This window comes from Oreochromis aureus, linkage group 9 (genome assembly GCF_013358895.1).
Source record: "Oreochromis aureus strain Israel breed Guangdong linkage group 9, ZZ_aureus, whole genome shotgun sequence".
In the NCBI taxonomy this organism is placed as follows: Eukaryota; Metazoa; Chordata; class Actinopteri; order Cichliformes; family Cichlidae; genus Oreochromis; species Oreochromis aureus.
The window spans coordinates 1117317-1127819 of NC_052950.1; positions in this window are offsets into that span (position 1 = coordinate 1117317).

The following is a 10503-nucleotide window of genomic DNA, read 5'->3' on the forward strand; positions in this document are numbered from 1 at the left end:
TTTAAAAATGTAATTTTAATATGGTACATGAGTATAATCAAAGGGTTTAGGAGTTTTTTTTGACAGATGCTGTAGAGTTGTTGCGATTTGGCGCTATATAAATAAAATTGAATTTACCTGACTTGAATCTTACTGAACTGTGTTAAAAAATATAATTTGGAAATATATCTCAAACATGCAATCTAAAAATATGTGAACTTTTTTGCGTGCTTACTATCATGTACATTTTATTCATAACCTATGGCATATTTATACACCAAAAGTTGACCGAAGTGGTTTAGAGACAGGAACATTTACCTTCAGCTCTCCAAAAGACCCAGTTTCAAAATAAATAAAAAGCTGAAAGGTGCATTTTTTTTTGGTTGTGCACTACAATGTTCATCGTCAGTTGTTTTTTTTTTTTTCAGCTGTTAATAGCATCAGAGCATTGAATTAAATTTATTCCTGCATTACCTCTAAGAAATACTTAGTCCTAGGTGAGGAAAATGGGCATTATGTTTCAACTGTATGAGCAGTTGGTGTTAAAAGCCCATACTTGTATTGTGTAACATTTGCTTCAGCTTTTAGTTTAAGAGGACAATAAAATCTGCTTTTTGCTGTTAACGTTAAAGAAAAAAAACCTTTAAATTGGTTAGTTTTTAATTTTTAGTTTTAAAGAATCTATAATTAATTATAAATACAGAAAACAGAAAGCCCTCCCAGCTATAGCTATGTAAAAATGAAAATTTCTGAGAAATGTGAATGTGCTGCTCTAACACTCAGCATGTGTTTTTGTTGTGTGTATGTGTAATCAGTCCATAATTACCAGTTGGGTGTTTGACAGGAAAGAAGGTGACTATGTGAGACCTTTAGCAGCAGGGTGTCTGCAAATGAGACAGCTTCACAATTAACTAGGATCTTCTTCATCCCAGCTCCGCCAACTACCACAGGATTTGCATCATGTCTTTAGACTGGGTTTAAAGAAGTCAGCAGACAGAAAGACTCAATTAACTCTCTCAGCTCCCTTAATCATCCCACATACAGCACATCAGCTCTGACCTGATGCCAAGTGGTGATGCCAGGAGTTCTTTTTCTCATTACATGTGAGAACAAAAGAGTTTTTCCACTAATATTTATTTAGACATCTCATGGAGAGTTCACTTGCTCAACAATAATCACAAGTTTAAAGGTAACAAATCTATTATACGTTGCTAAGCTGTAAAATCAGGTTACCTCTTTGCATCCATCAGACTGATTGCAACATATTTGGGGTTAGGTTCAGTTCACATCTGCCTCTTAAAGTGTTATTGAAGATATCATGCTTCTTCTTTTGGCTGCTCCTTTAGGAGCTTCCACAGCTGATTGTGTGTCTCTATCTCACCCAATCTATTCAATTCAATTTTCAATTCAATTTTACTTATACAGCGCCAAATCACAACAAAAGTCGCCTCAAGGCGCTTTATATTGTACAGTAGATAGCACAATAATAAATACAGAGAAAAACCCAACAATCATATGACCCCCTATGAGCAAGCACTTTGGTGACAGTGGGAAGGAAAAACTCCCTTTTAACAGGAAGAAACCTCCGGCAGAACCAGGCTCAGGGAGGGGCGGGGCCATCTGCTGTGATTGGTTGGGGTGAAAGAAGGAAAACAGGATGAAAGAAATGCTGTGGAAGAGAGACAGAGATTAATAACAGATATGATTCGATGCAGAGAGGTCTGTTAACACATAGTGAGTGAGAAAGGTGACTGGAAAGGAAAAACTCAGTGCATCATGGGAATCCCCGGCAGCCTCACGTCTATTGCAGCATAACTAAGGGAGGATTCAGGGTCACCTGGTCCAGCCCTAACTATATGCTTTAGCAAAAGGAAAGTTTGAAGCCTAATCTTGAAAGTAGAGATAGTGTCTGTCTCCTGAATCCAAACTGGAAGCTGGTTCCACAGAAGAGGGGCCTGAAAACTGAAGGCTCTGCCTCCCATTCTACTTTTAAATACTCTAGGAACAACAAGTAGGCCTGCAGTGTGAGAGCGAAGTGCTCTAATAGGGTGATATGGTACTACAAGGTCATTAAGATAAGATGGGGCCTGATTATTTAAGACCTTGTATGTGAGGAGCAGGATTTTGAATTCAATTCTGGATTTAACAGGAAGCCAATGAAGGGAAGCCAAAACAGGAGAAATCTGATCTCTCTTTCTAGTCCCTGTCAGGACTCTTGCTGCAGCATTTTGGATCAGCTGAAGGGTTTTCAGGGAGTTTTTAGGACATCCTGATAATAAAGAATTACAGTAGTCCAGCCTGGAAGTAATAAATGCATGAACTAGTTTTTCAGCGTCACTCTGAGACAGGATTTCTAATTTTAGAGATGTTGCACAAATGGAAGAAAGCAGTCTTACATATTTGTTTAATATGTGCATTGAAGGACATGTCCTGGTCAAAAATGACTCCAAGGTTCCTCACAGTGTTACTGGAGGCCAAGGTAATGCCATCCAGAGTAAGAATCTGGTTAGATACCATATTTCTAAGATTTTCAGGGCCGAGTACAATAACCTCAGTTTGATCTGAATTAAGAAGCAGAAAGTTAGCGGCCATCCAGGTCTTTATGTCTTTAAGACATTCCTGCAGTTTAACTAATTGGTGTGTGTTACCTGGCTTCATGGATAGATAGAGCTGCGTGTCATCTGCATAGCAGTGAAAATTTATGCTATGTCTTCTATGTCTTCTTGCTGCCTAGAGGAAGCATGTATAATGTAAACAGAATTGGTCCTAGCACTGAATCCTGTGAAACACCATAACTGACCTTAGTGTGTGAAGAGGACTCTCCATTTACTTGAACAAATTGGAGTCTATTAGATAGATATGATACAAACCACTGCAGCACAGTACCTGTAATACCTACAGCATGTTCTAATCGCTCTAATAGGATATTATGATCAACAGTATCAAACGCAGCACTAAATTGTCATGAACATTTACCATAAACCATTGTACAGGGAGGAATGCTGGTTTGAGCGCGGAGGGGCCTAAGGGTACATCTGACACCATCTTGTAATGCTGTGATTGCAGCAATTGCTGTAATAATCCTCTACTCTCTGTGAATAGTACTCATGGCCAATGATCAATGGTCTTTGAACAGTGTTGGTGATCAATGGTCACGACAATTTGCATATTAATTATCAAGATATTGACCTCACAGCCCATTGTTCACCAGTGGTGCTAGTTTCATTCATTGTGCAAATGTTCTGTCTCACTCAGGAGTGGGCACACTTCCATCCTCTGGAAGCCATTCAGTGTGTCCACTCCTGAAGCCCTATATGTATGTTTCATGAGAGTGTAGGTAATGTGATTGTCTAAATTGTAGAATAAAATTGAGGTAGAGGTGGCTATGAGGGGACAGAGGAGGAACTACCCTGCACCTCAGTGAGGCACCTGCACCGAAAAGGCCCTGGATGTGTGGTGTTGTGATGGAGCGGGAGAAGGGAAGCCCCCATGGACACCTCCATTCCCCAAAATCCACCAAAGGCAAGGGCCCCCACAGCAGCAGTACCACCGAGCCCCACAGAGCTCGGGGCAGCCCACCCGACCCCACCGCACAGGGAAAACTACACCCACTGCAGCATTCAGTCAACTCCCACACATCATAACGAGTGCTGTCAAAATTAATGCGTTAATTTATCAGATTAATGTGAAACGTTTAATGCGTTAAAAGAATTCAACAAAACTCATACAGTTTTTTTATTTTCCTGTAATCTAAGACCTTTAAACTTGTGAGCAGCTCTGAAGGAGGGACCAGCATTGCGCTGTGCTGGCATTTTGGCTTGCCGGAACTGATTAGAAGAAGAAGTGATACCATGCTACCATGGCTAACAGACACAAGCATGGACAAGAACGGACAGGCTCAGTGGTCCAGCAAGCTTGTGCAAGTAAGGAACGTCGCTCTCACAGGAGACCACTGGACTTTGGTGAACAACAATAACTACTTGGTAACAATAACGACTGGATTCTACAATCGTTTGCACTAACAGTGAGTAAAACTGAAGAGAGACACTATGCTGAGGCATGTGCTGGCCATTTTTTGACTATTGCAAATGAATGGAAAATCAAGGACAAGTTAACCACCCTTGTCACCGACAGTGCTCGTAACATGGTTAAAGTTGCCAGACTACTTCCATTTGAACACCTGCCCTGCACGGCCCACATTCTGCAAAGAACAGTCACAGTTTCTCTCAATGACAGTGGATTTGAAAGGGTTTTGGGTAAATGTCACAAGACTGTTGGACATTTTAAGCATAGTCCAGCAAACGCTCAGGAATTTAAAGGAATAGCAAGTTGCACATGGACATAAAACAGTGTGAGAGATTCTTCTCACTCTCACGTCACATCATTCAAAAGAAGCGTACTTCTTCAACATTCTGGGTTTTCAGCTGTCTTTTTGTGTTTTAAATATCGACTTTTGTGCATTAAGATGTTACACATTTTAATATTTCCATTTCTATTGTTGCTAGATTCTATAAGAAATTATTATTATTAAAGCTAAAATCTCATTTTATTGTTATGGTATTCTGCTTGCACTTCTTGGTATTGCTTGGTATTCTGAAGGGTTTTTTTTTTTAAAGTTGTATTTCACAGGAGAGAACCCGTGTTAAAAGACTGAAGAAAACTATTAAAATTCTCTTTGAATTTCAGCGTACATTCTTTCTGTTTATCTTTCATTTACTTCATTATATTGCATAAATGTCTGTTACAAGCTTAAATATAAAGTTGAAAAAATGTAATTGCACCCAGGCTATTAATCAAGTAATTGCATTTAATTACAGAAAATTGGGCGATTAATTAGTTAATTTTTTTCAATTGATTGAAAGCCCTATACATAAGACAACAGACACCCAGGTTGAGTTCATCCTCCACCTCTGCTAGATTTCTGCTAGAAGTTTAGAGTCCACCTCCAAAAGTTAGTAACAACCTCCACACCAGCTGAAGAGGCCCCCAGTTTCACTGTATTCATCTCTGTAGTGACATCATCTAATTTGCCCAACAAGCAAACTGAAGGGGAGGCTGGAATGTTGCATTTCAGACACTTTAATAAGTCTTCACATACCCTGGTCCAAAACCTCTGAACAGGTGGACAGTACCAAAGAGTGTGGATGTAATTGTCAGGTGTGTTGTCTTTACAGTTTGAGTAGTTGTTAGAACACGTAGAATGTATCCTGAACATCTGTTGACCTGTATAGTATTTAGTTTTTTGTATTGTATTAATTGTAGACCGGGATTTATAATCACTGTAAAGGTTTTTAAACGTATCTGATTTTGGATAGTGTCCACTACATTTTAATCCAGTGGCCTCTCATTGGAGGACACTTTTGCATTCAAGTAATACAAAACAAACAAGAAAACACCCACTAATATTTCCAAAAATGTTGTGCTTTGTTTTTTAGGTTTTTCTTTTATTTCAAATATTTTATAACAAGACAAAACCTTTTTTCCTCCCTCTTAACTAACTGAAGCCTTTCATTGAACAACCAAATAAACACATTGGTCCTCTCTGTCTGTGCAGACACGTGGCAGCACTTCTGCTATCATTGTGTTCGTGTTTAAGATAAGATAAGATAAGATAAGATAAGATAAGATAACCTTTATTAGTCCCACACGTGGGAAATTTGTTTTGTCACAGCAGGAAGTGGACAGTGCAAGAGTTATGAAGCAAAAATTAGAATAAAATAAAATAAGAATGAAATCAAACTGCAGACATAAGTGTACATATTAGTTTGTGACTCTGTCACTGAACTAAGACAGTCAGTCCCTCAGCATGTTTGTACTTTCTGCTCACATTGCCTTCATATTAAATGCTTTTTAACAAACTTATTTTAATATTGCACTCAACAACAAACAAATCCTCCCAAACAGAAAAAGTCACTTCAAGGACTGCAAGTAGGGGTGACGTGGGCCGCAAGTGGCCCCCGGAATGCAAGTCTGAGACCTGTTTTAGACAGTAATTTGGGTGGTTGAGATTAAGGAATTGTACCACAGTTGGTGGTGTTTGTAACTTGATTAAGCTTAAATTTCTTTTTTACTATAGATTTAATTTGTTGCTATTCTAAGAATCTATTCTTATTAATCCCATAGTGATGTGTCGGTCGCAAACGAAACGGCTCTTAGAGCCGGCTCTTTGAAGTAAACGACGCGAGCCTGCTCCTTATTGGGAGCCGTGCTTTTTCAAAAAAAGCACAGGAACAGCGGAGGGAAAGACAGAGAAAGATAGTGTGGGGATTATATCATTTTAATATCATGTTTATTCATTCATATTCGTTCATATTCTTTTTATTCGTGTATATCCTTTTATTAAGCTTTGAGTAGTGATTAAAACATTTATTATGTGTGCCTATGCCAAGAGGCACACATATTACTATTCGTCGGATTTATTATGTGTGCCTATGCCAAGAGGCACACATATTACTATTCGTCGGATTTATTATTATGTGTGCCTATGACAAGAGGCACACATATTACTATTCGTCGGATTTATTATTATTATTATTATTCTTCAGTTTCCGCCTGAAATTTTGCAGCGAAACTCGCCCCGCAGTTTTGAGACAATCTTCATATATGTTACCTCATTTTGTGCGGCTGGATCAGGAATGGTGTGCTATGACTTTTGGTGTTTATAACTATTATAGTTTTTTAAATATTAATATTTTAGTGAAAATTTTCCCGCGCTTCTCTGCCAAACAGTTTTGAAAATAGGGTTACATATGTTAGATCATTTTGTGCGGCTGGAGCTGGACTAGTATGGTATACACTTTTGGTGTTTATGACTTTTATAGTTTTTGAAATATTTAGATTTTAGTGCAAATTTAGGCCAATTTCCACAGAAACAGACTTTATTTGTGGTGGGTTGGCTTTCTCTAGTGGTATACCGGGAGTAGTACGGCTGAAAATCTGTATGCTTGTTACAAAACTCCATATCCCATAATTCATAGCACCCCTCTGCCGAGTTAAACAATGGCGGACACCACTTTGTTTTATATGTCTTTTATTCGTGTTTCTAGGTCACAAAATACACTTTTAAGATATTTTCAGGCGAGAATGTAGGTGTGTAAACTTCAAATATCTGCTCGTTTTATCAAGACATCCCATATTAGCGACAATTCTCTTAAGTGTTGCTGATAGCCGGCTAGCTAGCTAGCGCCGCTAGCTTAGCTAGCTAGCACCCCTTCGTGAAAAACCACCCAGGCTTGGCTGATAGTGAGGTGGCTAAAATTTGTTTAATCGCCCGATCGCTCGGCAAGGGTCTGTGTCTTAGCTGGACTTATTTTTCGTTTATATGGGCCGATGATGCTGGTCGATGTGGAAAAAATAACTGAGTTGTTTGGTGGTGGAGCTACAACAGAGGGCAGCTATCCACCGTGTGTGACAGAAAGGACATGCCATGAACGAGACATACAAGGCGGTGAGGCTACCGCCGATCGTCCGGTGTTTGCTAACGCGGAGGTCAATCGTGGATCAGGGAAAGCGAAGGCAGGGCGTGAGGTGAACTGAATTTCAGGTAAGAAGTTATGACCTGCACTCTATTTGGGTCAGATATAAACCGAGTTTAGGTGTAGTTTATTTAGCAGCAGTTCTCGTATGTGTTGCTGATAGTCGGCTAGCTAGCTAGCGCCCGCTAGCATAGTTAGCTCGCGCCGCTAGCGACCCTTCGTGAAAAAGCACCCAGGCTTGGCTTATATTGAGGCGGGTGAAACTCGTGTCAGCACCGGTCGTCGCCGACAGTATGTGTTTTAGCTGGAATTATTTTTCGTTTATATGGGCCGATGATGCTGGAAACCGAAGGCAGGAGCGTGAGGTGAACTGAATTTCAGGTAAGAAGTTATGAACTGCACTCTATTTGGGTCAGATATAAACCGAGTTTAGGTGTAATTTATTTTCGTTGACCTTTTACAATCGTACTGCCACGGGAGCTTATATACAGCTGTGTGCGCACTAAGTTACTGACGTTGGACTTTATTTTATTCATTAGGGTTAGTTCATAGAGTTGCCGTGCCGCACAAACGGAATCGTCCCACATTCAGAGAAAACATTATGATTTATTCTGTCGTTCTGAAGCCCTCCCTGTCATTCTCTCGCGTGTTGAAAGCGTCAATCATGAAACTGATCAATGATCGGCTGTTCGCTCTTATTTATCGCGCTAAACAACAGCAGCACGTTTAAGCTTGATCAGCTGTTGTTAGAATTCATTTGCTTTTAATTTCTAGTATCAGCTGATGTCGATGTGGAAAAAATAACTGAGTTGTTTGGTGGTGGAGCTACAACAGAGGGCAGCTATCCACGGTGTGTGACAGAAAGGACATGCCGCGAAGGAGACACATGAGGCGGTGAGGCTACCGCCGATCGACCGGTGTTTGCTAACGCGGAGGTCAATCGTGGATCAGGGAAACCAAGGCAGGAGCGTGAGGTGAACTGAATTTCAGGTAAGAAGTTATGAACTGCACTCTATTTGGGTCAGATATAAACCGAGTTTAGGTGTAATTTATTTTCGTTGACCTTTTACAATCGTACTGCCACAGGAGTTTATATACAGCTGTGTGCGCACTAAGTTACTGACGTTGGACTTTATTTTATTCATTAGGGTTAGTTCATAGAGTTGCCGTGCCGTAAAAAGCGGAATCGTCCCACATTCAGAGAAAACATTATGATTTATTCTGTTGTTACGAAGCCTCCCTGTCATTCTCTCGCGTGTTGAAACGTCAATCATGAAACTGATCAATGATCGGCTGTTCGCTCTTATTTATCGCGCTAAACAACAGCAGCACGTTTAAGCTTGATCAGCTGTTGTTAGAATTCTTTTGATTTTAATTTCTAGTATCAGCTGATGTTTGCTGGAGCATGAAGATGAAATCAGGAGATGTCCTTACTGAATCATCAGAGCTGAACTGGTGATGGAGAAACAGGTTTACACTTTAGGTGACATGAATGAGTTGAAGGGAAGTTATGAGTTGTTTCTGAGAGACAAAGACCAAGCTCCTTTTTTTGTGTAGCTGACAGCTGGTAACTGTGCAGGGGCAGCTAGGGCATTAACAGAGAAAGGTGGACACAAAGATATACTTTTCTTTCTTACTCTCATATAAAATATTTAGCTTTTATTAAGTAGTTATCTGAATCTCACAACCAAAGTTTGTATAATAATACACAAGATTGGTTGTAGACCATTGTTCATAATTCAGAACACTGTGTAAAAATAACAAAAACAAAAAGTGAATGCATGTGTGAAAAGTGGTCCATAATGTAATGCTTCAAAGCGTGTTCATGCAAACATTGTCGGGTCTGCCGTGGTACAATGGGACTTCTGCTCATGAACCTGTGTGCACAGCGTCTGCAAATCGGCGCTGTACTGAAGTAACTTCATCTTTACACAAAACTGTAAGCTGTCATCTGTGAAGCGTGAGCGGTGTTTGTTTTACCATAGTTCATGGTGGAGAATGGCTGCTCTTCTGAGTTTTGCTCTCTGTAGCCATATGAATGGCAACTACAGTGATTAGCAGCGGCATAGGCACACATAAAATTTCTTCTGAAATTTTCGCTTTCTAGTTCTTATTATTATTATTATTCTCCATCTTCCGCCTAAATTTCGGCACGTATCACGCCCCGCAGTTTTGAGACAAGCTTCATATATGTTACCTCATTTTGTGCGGCCGGATCTGGAATGGTGTGCTATGACTTTTGGTGTTTATGAATTTTATAGTTTTTAAATATTAATATTTTAGTGAAAATTTTCCCGCGCTCCTCTGCCAAACAGTTTTGACATTAGGATTACATATGTTAGATCATTTTGTGCGGCTGGAGCTGGACTATTATGCTGTGACTTTTGGTGTTTATGACTTTTATAGTTTTTAAATATTAATATTTTAGTACAAATTTAGGCCAATTCATCTTTTGGCGCCAAATAAACAGACTTCATTTGTGGTGTCTTGGCTCTCTCTAGTGGTATACCGGGAGTAGTACAGCCGAAAAGATTTATCCTTGTGTTGAAAACTCCATATCCCACAATTCATAGCACGCCTCTACAGAGTGAACAATGGCGGCCACCACTTCGTTTTATATGTCTTTTATTCGTGTTTCTAGGTCACAAAATAAACTTTTAAGATATTTTCAGGCGAGAATGTAGGTGTGTAAACTTCAAATATCTACTTGTTTTATCAAGACATCCCATATTTAGCGACAGTGCTCTGACGACGTCGGTCCTGCCTGACAGCTAGCCGGCTACCTAGCTAGCTGCCGCACTTGGCTGCAAATGGATAGCGAGGGGACTCTCTCTGTCGTTTCACCTCCCGGTCTCGCAAATGCTCGCACAGAATCGGAGTTATAGCTGGATGTGGAAAAAATAACTGAGTTGTTTGGTGGTGCTATAACGCGGAGCTACAACAGTGGGCAGCTATCCACGGTGTATGACAGAAAGGACATGCCGCGACCGCCGATCGACCGGTGTTTGCTAACGCGGAGGTCAATCGTGGATCAGGAAAGCGAAGGCAG